Genomic DNA, 13,442 nt, shown 5'->3' on the forward strand with positions numbered 1-13,442 from the left:
GTTCTTAGTTGAAAAATGGAACTCATCATGCCTGTTATTGAGAATAAAAATATTTTTTTGTTTCTCTTTTCTTTTTCAACCCATGACTCCTCAGCTTAGATGTCTACCCACTCACTGAGAAACCAGTGCCCCAATCCAACACAGCTTGCATTGTTTAACTAAACTCACAGCTTCTAGTTCCTAAAGGGAGAACGCTCAGGCAATCACACAAAAAAGAAGGTTAATGACAGACTAACGCTATCCCAAGTCAGAATGGGATAAACTCAGCTAAGGCAGGCAAAATGCTATGGGATAGGGAAAATGGAAAGTTATTGTTTAATGGGTACAGAGTTTCAGTTTGGGTTAATGAAGAAACTCTAAAGATGGTGTTAGGACTCAGGGTGGGCCACCACAAAACATGCCACAGTGGCATATTGATTATCTTGAATTGAAGTTGCTTGAAAAGCAGCCAATTCAAGAAGGAAACTCTGACCCTCCTCTGTCCAGCTAAAAAAAGCAGGAAATAAATCTCTCATATGAAGGGTGTATCCTCTACATCTGGAGGTAGGAGGATACCCGTATCACCAAAGATAGGGAATTTGGAGCCAAGAAACCTGTGTTAATAACAAACCTTTTTACTTACTTTAATTTACTACCTCAAGCCCAAACTCTATTTAGATTCTTCACTAATTAAGCACCCAAAACCTAAGTTTCTTTGTCCTGTCAAGTCCTCACAAATTAAAAAAAAAATTTTCTAAAAAGTATAAAAGCTGCCTACTTTGGCCACTTCTTAAGTCCATTTCTATGGGACTTCCATGTGCATAAATTAAAATTTGTTTCTTTTTCTCCTGCTAATCTACCTTTTGTTAATTTTATTATTAGTCCAACCACAAGAACTCAAGAGAGGTAGAGGGGGAAATTTCCCCCTCGCCGACAATGGGTAGATGATTGCACAACAATGTGAATGTACTTAATGCCATTGAACCGTACACTTACAAACGGTTAAGATGGTAATTTTTATGTTATGTCTATTTTCCCACAATAAAAAAAATGCTTTAGGATGCCTATACAAACTGTATATTTTCTGAATCTTTTGAGATTATAATATGGATTACAAATATACCATTTTGGGTTTTCTAAGCTTTATCAGAGAGAGCTGTTTTATGAGCTGATCGGCAGCCTATGACATGACTCAGCACAAAAAGATGAAATGGGACTCTCTCCTTCCCTCCCCCCTCTCTCTCCCTCTCCCTCTCCCCTCCCATCTCATTGGGAAATAGTGAAATAGGTTTTGAGGACAGCAGAAGTAGATGTTGAAAGGAAGCACACGGAGCAGCCGTGATGTAGTTAACTGTCAGGGCGACAAGGGAGGAAACAAGAGTAGAGAGGCCTTGAGGAGTCAGAACAAGCCCCAGCTATTATCATAAAATGGAAACTGTGAGCAGGCAGGTGCTATAAGGTAGAGGAGAGGTAAACAAGGGCCAAAAATAGGCTAGTTTCAAAAACAGCTAGATCCCAAGAGGAGCAGACAAGTGAGGAAGGGCAGAGTGAGGGGAGCAGGAAGCCTTGTAGAGCAGGACCCTGAAAGTCTGCTGCTCTCTCTGTGGTCTTCATGCAACCCAGAAACTCAGGTTTTCTGTGTCCACATAGTTAGGGTTAGTCCATGCACAAACATCCCTGCAGAAACAAACCCACCATACCAGGCATTACTCAGACCTCTTTTATGTTACTTATTCCATTTGTGAGGGGTTCTTCAGTTTGAGGTGTAGAAATGAAACACAAGATAAAGAAATGCAGTAAAAATGAACATTGATTGTGAATGGTAATCTATTGGGAACTTTGCTAGGAATAGGATAATTTAATTTGAAGAAAATATAGCTGAGATGATGTTAGTAAATAAGACCTATAACAATCATCACTGCTACCACATTAATAGCTACTCAATAACAGGTCTAAAGAGGAGTGCTGGAAGGTTGTTGCTAGCAGTAGAGCCTGAGACAAAGGCTTGTGTACCGTTAGCTGATGTAGAAATGTGATACCTAGGAGCACGGAGTGAGGGATGAGAGTAAAAAAGGCAAGAAGAGAAAACTAATACAGGAATGCATTATCCCTATGGGTTGGTTACTCCTAAGGGTGACCAGTTATTTTGAGAATCTTTTGAGAGTCATGAAGCGTGCCTCAAAACTATTCACTTGGGACTTCCCTGGTGGTCCAGTGGTAGAGAATCTGCCTTCCAATGCAGGGCACGTGGGTTTGCTGCCTGGTCGGGGAACTAAGATCCCACATGCTGTGGGGCAACTAAGCCCTCGCACCACAACTACTGAGTTCGAGAGCCTCAATGAGAGAGCCCGCGTGCTGCAAACTACAGAGCCCACGTGCCCTGGAGCTCGCGTGCCACAACTAGAGAGAGAAAACCCGCATGCCGTAACTAGAGAGAAGCCCGCACGCCACAAGGAAGAGCCTGCGCTGCAGCGAAAGATTCTGCATGCCTCAACGAAGATCCCGCAACTAAGACCCGGTGCAGCCAAAAAAATTAATTAAATAAATAAATTTTTTAAAAAGTTAAAAAAAAAAAAACCCTATTCACTCAGGGGAGGGAGAGGGAAGCATTTATCCGTAGGTTCTTGGCCTCTTCTGAACAAAGGTTGCCACTTGGAGAGTTAACAGCCCTTCATGGAACAAGTCCCCAGGGGTATCAGCGTCAGGGAAGCCCTGACAAAGCTGATTTAAGCTTGCAAGGCTTTGATCATGGCAGCACGGCTGTTTATATAAGACGTGTCTGATACAGCGTATCTGCTCCCCTTAGTCCAGGCAGGCCCCCTTGACCACAGTAAACCCAGAGAGATGGGTTTTTCTAAAGGAAGTTAGGGAGAGAGACCTCACGAAGGCAGATACCAAAGGCCTCCAACCCCAGCTATCCAAAACTTTCTTCTGACTTCAATTCAAATTCAATACAAATACCCTATCCATAGTTTAAACTCATTTCCTAAAGAATATTATAGTAAATGAGAAAGCAAAAAAGTCACAAGGATGGCACATTGCACATACACATTTGTATGAAAGACATTTATTGTGTCATTATCATGGATAGGAAAGAAAAACTTGCCCCCCCAAAATGTCTCTTTGGCATGCAGACTTTTTCGAGCTGAAGACAATCAGAAAATAGAAGACTCAGGAAGTCTTTCTTAGTCTTCCTTTTTGCCTCCCCCTTAGCTGCCCAAGGAATTTAAATAAAGGGCTTGTTTTCGGAATAGAGCTATCACCAGAGATATCTGCAAAGAATATGGGCTAAGTGTGTGTGGGGAAACTAGGCAGGACCTAGAGATCAAAGTCCCGCGCTGTGTCCCAGAGTCTCCACATGGCCCAGCAAACATTTATTTACCAAACATTTGCTTTTCCATCTCCATATGAATTGCTTTCCTCCCCTATGAATCCCCAAACCCCTACCCCCAACATCCTCTTTTGTCTTTAACTGAAGATGGTATTTAAGGTGAGAGTTTAGGCTATTTTGGCAAGTTACTCAGTTTTCCTGGGTCTCTCTCTTGTATACATGTTATTAAACTTTTATGTGATTTTCTTCTGTTAATTTGTATTATGTCAATTTAATTCTTAGACTAGCCAGAAGAACCTAAAAGGGTAGAGGAAAATTTCTTCCCAACACATGGAAAGGAAGGAAATCTACCCCTCTGAAAGATGTTCACATCTTTAGGATTATACCTTTTTCAGTGTAAGTGATAATATACTTATGTGGAAGTAGGAGAAGTAGTCTGGGGAAAGTTATATATAACATATGACAATGATACTTCTTTTATTAGTTTTTGATTGTTTAAATTATAAATTTAGAAACTCATTTTTAAGAGCCCTTACTAAGAAACTTGGGGCTGACTCCATTTCAAGATAATATAATAGAGACTTCCCTGGTGGCACAGTGGTTAAGAATCTACCTGCCAATGCAGGGGACATGGGTTTGAACCCTGGTCTGGGAAGATCCCACATGCTGCAGAGCAACTAAGCCTGTGCATCACAACTACTGAGCCTGTGCTCTAGAGTTGCGAGCCACAACTACTGAGCCCGCGTGCTGCAACTACTGAGCCCGCGTGCTGCAACTACTGAAGCCAACGTGCCTAGAGCCCATGCTCCACAACAAGAGAAGCCACTGCTATGAGAAGCCCGTGCACCGCAAAAAAGAGTAGCCCCCGCTCGCCACAACTAGAGGAAGCCCGTGCACAGCAACAAAGACCCAACACAGCCAAAAAAAAGAAAAAAAGATAATATAATAAATGACATGGCAGAACTTGGAGATTTCTATTATAAGAGATTCATTTCAGAGATTTCAGTCAGAAAATAGCAATATTGAGAGGTGTCTGGGAAGTGATGATTTATCCAGTGAAGTAAGCACTTGCCCTTGCCCTTTCAGTGCTTGTCCTTCCCAAGTACCTGGCATAGTCATATCAGCTTATCACTCAATAGAACAAAGTTCATGTCCTTATTTTAACTAAGTCTCTCTTCACAGTCTGTGTATTAAAACAAACACATGCACAAATGTCAGAGCTACAAAATATGTGAAGCAAAAACTGAAAGACCGGCAAAAATAAATAGATAAGTTCACAATTACAGTTGGAGATTTCAACACCCATCTCTCAACAACTGATTGAACAAGTAGACAGGAAACTAGGAAGGATACAGAAGAACTCAAGAAGACCATTAACCAGCAAGATCAAACAGACATTTACAAAACACTCCACTTAACAACAGAACACATATTCTTTTCAAATATGTATGGAACATATACCAAGATATATGCTACCTAGAGTGGTAAAGATACTACTACACACCTATTAGAATGGCCCAAATCCAAAAATCTGACAACACCAAATGCTGCTGAGCATGTGGAGTCAAGGGAATTCCTCAGGAAGTTATGCACCTGGGCCTGGAGGCGGGTAGCCTGGATTGAAATCTGGCTCTGCCGCTTAAAGAATGTGTGACCTTGACCAAATCATCAACTCTCAGAAACTCAGACCCCCCATCTGTGAATGGAAATAGTAACTATTTTCTCTTTAAGCTGTTGCAGTTTTTAAGCTACACTGAAGTTTCACAAACTTAACACACCCATGTAACCAGCACCTTGACATGAAACGGAACATTTCCCTGACTCCAGACATACTCCTGTGTTCTCTTCCTGTCATTATGTCCCAAAGTACCGACCTTTCTAATGCCTAATGGCACAGATTAGCTTTGCATGCCTTGTACCTCGTGTAAATGGAGTCATGTAACACGTACTATTTTGTATTTGGCATCTTTCCTTAACACTATGTTCAGAGATTCTTCCATTGTGTGTAATTATAAATTCTTCACGCACATTATTGTATAGTATTCCATTGTGTGACTATTCCACAGTGTATTTAAAATTCAGTTCTTGATGGGCGTTTAAGATCATAGAGATGTTTTGGGGATTAAGTGGTGTGTACTGAACTTTCACACACTGAACACACCCAAGTAACCAGAAGTCAAGTAACAGAAGTCTTCTTCCTCTTCCCTTCCAGTCACCATGCCCCAAAGGTAACTGCTATTTTTATTTCAAATACTACATAATTTTTTAAAGTAGTGCCTGACTATTATTGTTGTTGTTGAGGTCAGAAGAGATCTGATGTTATTTTTTCTCTTTAGCAACAACTGTGCCAGAAAATCACTTGTAATCAATGAAAGTAGGCTCCCACTCTAAGAGAGGGTATTAGTGCCTTGAAATCACTTATGCAAGGATGACGCTGGGGCTTTGCTGGAGAGTCCATCACTTTAGACCACTGAGCATGACTTCCTGATTCTGGGAACAGGGCCCATGGGCCTCTAAATGTAGCCAGCTGAAGAGGATTAACCTTTATTTCTGTTGTCCAAGGAAATGGGCATAACCAGATCCTCTGTGACTTTCAGGTTTAAATAGAAAAGCTGGCCAAACAGGGAGATCAGCTCGGTGCTTTGTGACCACCTAGAGGCGTGGGATAGGGAGGGTGGGAGGAGATATGGGGATATATGTATATGTATAGCTGATTCACTTTGTTATAAAGCAGAAACTAACACACCATAGTAAAGCAATTATACTCCAATAAAGATGTTGAAAAAAAAAAGAAAAGCTGGACAAAGTTTAGATCAATGTTTTTCAAACTATAGGTGTTGAACCATTAAGGGATCACAATCAGTGTTTTTTAATAGAATGATAGAGTAGAGTAAGAATGTATCAGTATGGATCATTTATACTAAGGGTAACTTTTGTGAGACTTCTGTTTCAAATTCATCTATATAAGCGTGTGTGAGTGTGTGCTTGTGTGCTCGCATGTATTGGGTTGAGTAAATGTATTTCTCACTGTGGGTTGAGACACCCAATTTATTTTATTTACTTATTTTTCTTTTTTAAAAAATTAGTTATCTATTTTATACATATTACTCTATATATGTCAATCCCAATCTCCCAATTCATCCCACCCCCCACCTCCACTTCCCCCCCTTGGTGTCCATACGTTTGTTCTCTACATCTGTGTCTCTATTTCTGCCTTGCACACTCGTTCATCTGTATCATTTTTCTAGATTCCACATATATGCATTAATACACGATATTTGTTTTTCTCTTTCTGACTTACTTCACTCTGTATGACAGTCTCAAGGTCCATCTACATCTCTACAAATGACCCAACTTCATTCCTTTTTATGGCTGAGTAATATTCCACTGTATATATGTACCACATCTTCTTTATCCATTTGTCTGTCAGTGGGCATTTGGGTAGATTACATGACCTGGCTATTGTAAATAGTGCTGCAATGAACTTCGGGGTTCATGTGTCTTTTTGAATTATGGTTTTCTCAGGGTATATGCCCAGGAGTGGGATTGCTGGGTTATGTGGTAATTCTGTTTTTAGTTTTTTAAGGAACCTCCTTACTGTTCTCCACAGTGGCTGTATCAATTTACATTCCCACCAACAGGGCAAGAGGGTTCCCTTTTCTCCATACCCTTTCCAGCATTTGTTGTTTGTGGATTTTCTGATGATGCCCATTCTAACGGGTGTGAGGTGATACCTCATTGTACTTTTGATTTACATTTCTCTAATAATTAGTGATGTTGAGCAGCTTTTCATGTGCCTCTTGGCCATCTGTATGTCTTCTTTGGAGAAATGTCTATTTAGGTCTTTGGCCACTTTTTGATTGGGTTGTTTGTTTTTTTTTTTATTGAGCTGCATGAGCTGTTTATATATTTTGGAGATTAATCTTTTGTCCATTGATTCGTTTGCAAATATTTTCTCCCATTCTGAGGGTTGTCTTTTCATCTTGTTTATGGTTTCCTTTGCTGTGCAAAAACTTTGAAGTTTCATTAGGTCCCATTTGTTTATTTTTGATTTTATTTCCATTACTGAAGGAGGTGGGTCAGAAAAGATCTTGCTTTGGTTTATGTCAAAGTGTGTTCTTCCTATATTTTCCTCTAAGAGTTTTATAGTGTCCAGTCCTACATTTAGGTCTTTAATCCATTTTGAGTTTATTTTTGTGTATGGTGTTAGGGAGTGTTCTAATTTCATTCTTTTACATGTAGCTCTCCAGTTTTCCCAGAACCACTCATTGAAGAGACTGTCTTTTCTCCATTGTATATCCTTGCCTCCTTTGTCAAAGATTAGTTAACCATAGGTGCATGGGTTTATCTCTGAGCTTTCTATCCTGTTCCATTGATCTATATTTCTGTTGTTGTGCCAGTACCATATTGTCTTGATTACTGTAGTTTTGTAGTATAGTCTGAAGTCAGGGAGTCTGATTCCTCCAGCTCTGTTTTTTTCCCCTCAATATTGCTTTGGCTGTTTGGGGTCTTTTGTGTCTCCATACAAATTTTAAGATTTTTTGTTCTAGTTCTGTAAAAAATGCCATTGGTAATTTGATAGGGATTGCATTGAACCTGTAGATTGCTTTGTGCAGTGTAGTCATTTTCACAATGTTGATCCTTCCAATCCAAGAACATGGTATATCTCTTCATCTGTTTGTGTCATCTTTAATTTCTTTCATCAGTGTCTTATACTTTTCTGAGTACAGGTCTTTTACTTCCTTAGGTAGGTTGATTCTTAGGTATTTTATTCTTTTTGTTGCAATAGTGAATGGGATTGTTTCCTTAATTTCTCTTTCTGATCTTTCATTGTTAGTGTATAGGAATGCAAGAGATTTCTGTGTGTTAATTTTGTGTCCTGCAACTTTACCAAATTCGTTGATTAGCTCTAGTAGTTTTCTGGTGACATCTTTAGGATTCTCTATGTATAGTATCATGTCATCTGCAAACAGTGACAGTTTTACTTCTTCTTTTCCAATTTGTATTCCTTTTATTTCTTTTTCTTCTCTGATTGCTGTGGCTAGGACTTCCAAAACTATGTTGAATAAAAGTGGTGAAAGTGGACATCCTTGTCTTGTTCCTGATCTTAGAGGAAATGCTTTCAGTTTTTCACCATTGAGAATGATGTTTGCTGTGGGTTTGTCATATATGGCCTTTATTATGTTAAGGTAGGTTCCCTATATGCCCACTTTCTGGAGAGTTTGTATCATAAATGGGTGTTGAATTTTCTCAGAAGCTTTTTCTGCGTCTGTTGAGATGATCATATGGTTTTTCTTCTTCAATTTGTTAATATGGTGTATCACGTTGATTTGCATTTATTGAAGAATTGTTTCATCCCTGGGAAATCCCACTTGATCATGGTGTATGATCCTCTTAATGTGTTGTTGAATTCTGTTTGCTAGTATTTTGTTGAGGATTTCTGCATCTATGTTCACCAGTCTGTAATTTTCTTTTTTTGTACTATCTTTGTCTGGGGTTGGTATCAGGGTGATGGTAGCCTTGTAGAATGAGTTTGGGAGTGCTCCTCCCTCTGCTATATTTTGGAAGAGTTTGAGAAGGATGCATGTTAGCTCTCCTCTAAGTGTTTGATAGAATTCACCTGTGAAGCCATCTGGTCCTGGACTTTTGTTTGTTGGAAGATTTTTAATCACAGTTTCAATTCCATTACTTGTGATGGGTCTGTTAATATTTTCTATTTCTTCCTGGTTCAGCCTTGGAAGGTTATACCTTTCTGAGAATTTGTCCATTTCTTCCAGGTTGTCCATATTATTGGCATAGAGTTGCTTGTAGTAGTCTCTTAGGATGCTTTGTATTTCTGTGGTGTCTATTGTAACTTCTCCTTTTTCATTTCTAATTTTATTGATTTGAGTCCTGTCCCTCTTTTTCTTGATGAGTCTGGCTCAAAGTTTATCAATCTTGTTTATCTTCTCAAAGAACTAGCTTTTTAGTTTTATTGATCTTTGCTATTGTTTTCTTTGTTTCTATTTCATTTATTTCTACTCTGATATTTATGGTTTCTTTCCTTCTACTAACTTTGTGTTTTGTTTGTTCTTCTTTCTCTATTTCCTTTAGGTGTAAGGTTAGATTGTTTATTTGAGATTTTTCTTGTTTCTTGAGGCAGGGTTGTATTGCTATAAACTTCCCTCTTAGAACTGCTTTTGCTGCATCCCATAGGTTTTGGATCATTGTGTTTTCATTGTCATTTGTCTCTAGGTATTTTTTGATTTCCTCTATGATTTCTTCAGTGATCTCTTGGTTATTTAGTAATGTATTGTTTAGCCTCAATGTATTTGTGTGTTTAACGTTTTTTTTCCCCTGTAATTGATTTCTAATCTCATAGCATTGTGGTCGGAAAAGATGCTTGATATGATTTCAATGTTCTTAAATTTACTGAGGCTTGATTTGTGACCCAAGATGTGAATTTTCCTGGAGAATGTTAGTGTGCACTTGAGAAGAATGTGTAATCTGCTGTTTTCGGATGGAATGTCCTATAAATATCAATTACATCTATCTGGTCTATTGTGTCATTTAAAGCTTGTGTTTCCTTATTAATTTTCTGTCTGGGTGATCTCTCCATTGGTGTAAGTGAGGTGTTAATATCCCCCACTATCATTGTGTTACTGTTGATTTCCTCTTTTATAGCTGTTAGTATTTGTCTAATGTATTGAGGTGCTCCTATGTTGGGTGCATATATATTTATAATTGTTATATCTTCTTCTTGGATTGATGCCTTGATCATTATGGAGTGTGTTTTTTGTCTCTTGTAACATTCTTTGTTTTAAAGTCTATTTTATTTGATAAGAGTGTTGCTACTCCAGCTTTCTTTTGATTTCCATTTGCATGGAATATCTTTTTCCATCTCCTCACTTTCAGTCTGTATGTGTCCCTAGGTCTAAAGTGGGTCTCTTGTAGACAGCATATTTATGGGTCTTGTTTTTGTATCCATTCAGTGATCCTGTGTCTTTTGGTTGGAGCATTTAATCCATTCACATTTAAGGTAATTATCAATATGTATGTTCCTATTACCATTTTCTTAATTGTTTTGGGTTTGTTTTTGTAGGTCCTTTTCTTCTCTTGTGTTTCCCACTTAGAGAAGTTCCTGTAGCATATGTTGTAGAGCTGGTTTGGTGGTGCTGAATTCTCTTAGCTTTTGCTTGTCTGTAATGCTTTTGATTTCTCCGTTGAATCTGAATGAGATCCTTGCTAGGTTGAGGAATCTTGGTTGTAGGTTCTTTCCTTTCTTCACTTTTAATATATTGTGCCACTCCCTTCTGGCTTGTAATGTTTCTGCTGAGAAATCAGCTGTTAACCTTATGGGAGTTCCCTTGTATGTTATTTGTCATTTTTCCCTTGTTACTTTTAATAACTTTTCTTTGTCTTTAATTTTTTTCAATTTGATTACTATGTGTCTCGGTATGTTTCTCCTTGGGTTTATCCTGTATGGGACTCACTGCATTTCCTGGACTTGGGTGGCTATTTTCTTTCCCATGTTAAGTAAGTTTTCCACTATAATCGCTTCAAGTATTTTCTTGGGTCCTTTTTCTCTCTCTTCTCCTTCTGGGACCCCTATAACGTGAATGTTCGTGCGTTTAATGTTGTCGCAGTGGTCTATTAGGCTGTCTTCATTTCTTTTCATTCTTTTTTTCTTTATTCTGTTCCTCAGCAGTGATTTCCACCATTCTGTTTTCCAGGTCACTTATCCGTTCTTCTGCCTCAGTTATTCTGCTGTTGATTCCTTCTAGGGTATTTTTCATTTCAGTTATTGTATTGTTCATCTCTGTTTGTTCGTTCTTTCATTCTTCTAGTTGTTTGTTCTTTTATTCTTCTAGGTCTTTGTTAAACATTTCTTGCATCTTCTTGATCTTTGCCTCCATTCTTTTTCCAAGGTCCTGGATCATCTTCACTATCATTATTCTGAATTCTTTTTCTGGAAGGTTGCCTATCTCCACTTCATTTAGTTGTTTTTCTGGTGTTTTATCTTGTTCCTTCATCTGCTACATAGTCCTCTGCCATTTCATTTTGTCTGTCTTTCTGTGAATGTGGTTTTCATGCCACAGGCTGCAGGATTGTAGTTCTTTTTGCTTCTGCTGTCTACCCTTTGGCGGATGAGGCTATCCTGAGACAACCATTTTAGATGGACCCAGAGGAAAACAAGAGATTCAGGGCTCAGACCTGACACAGCTCTTTTAGGGCTAGCTGGGACCCAGAATGTGGCTGTCCACGTAATCTGAATATGTGCTCGCTCTATGTATCTATCATCTATCATCTTCTATCTATCTATCTATCTATCTATCTATCTATCTATTATCTATCTATCTATCTATCTATCTATCTATCTATCTTTCTACTTTTCTGCCTGCTGTCTGCCTACTTACTTAACAAAATATAACAGTGAATTGTAAATACTGGCATTATAAGCAAATTTCACTTGTCTATAAAAACAGATGCTCAACACATATTTGTTGGATGAATAAATGAATGACTTTTCTTCTGTGTACTTTCCATTCAATTCTAAACTCCATGAGAACAGAGACCATGTCCGTTTTTGTTTGGTATTGCATTCCTAATGCACAAATGTAGTAGGATCTTAGAAATATTTTTGTTTTCAATGAAGTGTTTTTTTATTCTCTACATTAAACATATGTTGCTTTGTAAAATTGAAATATAGTTGACATACAATATTATATTAGTTTCAGGCGTACTACATATTGATTTGACATTTTCATATATTATGAAATGAACACCTGTAACCATCTGTCCCCACACAAAACTATTACAATAGTATTGATCATATTTCTTATGCTGTAAATTACATCCTCATGGCTTATTTTATAACTGGAGGTTTGTACCTCTTAATTGCCTTCACCTATTTCACCCCTCCACCATGGCCCTCCCCTCTGGCAACCACCCGTTTGTTCTCTGTACCTATGAGTCTCTTTTCATTTTGTTAGTTAGTTTGTTTTTTTAGATTCCGCATGTAAGTGAGATTATATGGTATTTGTCTTTCTCTGTGTGACTTATTTTACTTAGCATAATACCCTCTAGAGCCATCCATGTTGTTACAAATGGCAAGCTTTCTCTTTTGTGTGGCTGAGTAATATTCCACTGTACATATACCACATCATCTTTATCCATTCATCTATCAGTGGAGTCTTTGGCTGCTTCTATGTCTTGGCTATTGTAAATAATGTTGCTATGAACATTAGAGTGTGTATATCTTCTCAAATTAGTGTCTTTGTTTTCTTTGGGTAAATACCCAGAAGTGAAATTGTTCAATCATATGGTAATTGTATTTCTAATTTTTTGAGGAGCTTCTATACTGCTTTCCACAGTGGCTGCTATGGAATTTACAATCTCACTGACAGTGCATGAGGGTTCCCTTTTCTCCACATCCTCACCAACATTTGTTATTTGTTGTCTTTTTGCAGGTAGTCGTTCTGACAGGTGAGTGGTGGCATCTCACTGTGGTTTTAATTTGCATTTCCCTGGTGATTAGTGATGTTGACATCTTTTCATGTGTCTGTTGTCTGTCTGTATATATTCTTCAGAAAAATGTCTATTCAGGTCCTCGGCTCATATTTTAATCAGGCTGTTTGTTTTTGATGTTGAGTTGACTGAGTTTTTGGTTTATGTTGGAAATTAACCTCTTATTGGATATATCATTTGTAAATATCTTCAGTAGGCTGCCTTTTCATTTTGTTGACAGTTTCCTTTGTGCAAAAGCTTTTTAGTTTGATGTAGTTTCATTTGTTTATTTTTGCCTGAGGGCAGTCAGTACAAGCTGCCCCATTTGTCCACACTGTCAGCTGGGTGGCATTTGCCTATCAGAGGAAATGGCTTAGTTAAGAAACCGGGGGTAGGGAAAATATCTGGAGACGTTAACAGATTTTTTTGCGAAAGATACAGGAGCTGGGGATATCCTCTGTTGTTTCTGATTGACTTCTCAGTAAGGTTAGAGGAAATGGTGGTCAAATCATGGTCAGAGGCATCTGGCAGAGGATGACAGATCCAGCAGTCAGTAAAATCTAACTCACATGTAGTGGTTTGGGAGAAACTTACCAGGAGGTTTTCCTTCATGAAGAAGTCTCCAGGGGTGATTCTGAAAAACAAA

General features: G+C 38.4%; 1 long non-coding RNA gene across 1 annotated transcript in view; it reads right to left on the reverse strand.

Moving 5' to 3' along the window:
• Positions 1 to 6,389: 6,389 nt before the first annotated feature.
• LOC309636578 overlaps positions 6,390 to 13,442 on the reverse strand; it is a 48,534-nt gene continuing 41,481 nt past the window's right edge. The window contains exon 3 of the long non-coding RNA XR_014250082.1: positions 6,390 to 13,430. This is a non-coding gene — a long non-coding RNA (uncharacterized lncRNA). The remainder of the gene's footprint in view (positions 13,431 to 13,442) is intronic.

Source organism: Balaenoptera physalus (assembly GCF_965194825.1).
Source record: "Balaenoptera physalus genome assembly, chromosome: 1".
In the NCBI taxonomy this organism is placed as follows: Eukaryota; Metazoa; Chordata; class Mammalia; order Artiodactyla; family Balaenopteridae; genus Balaenoptera; species Balaenoptera physalus.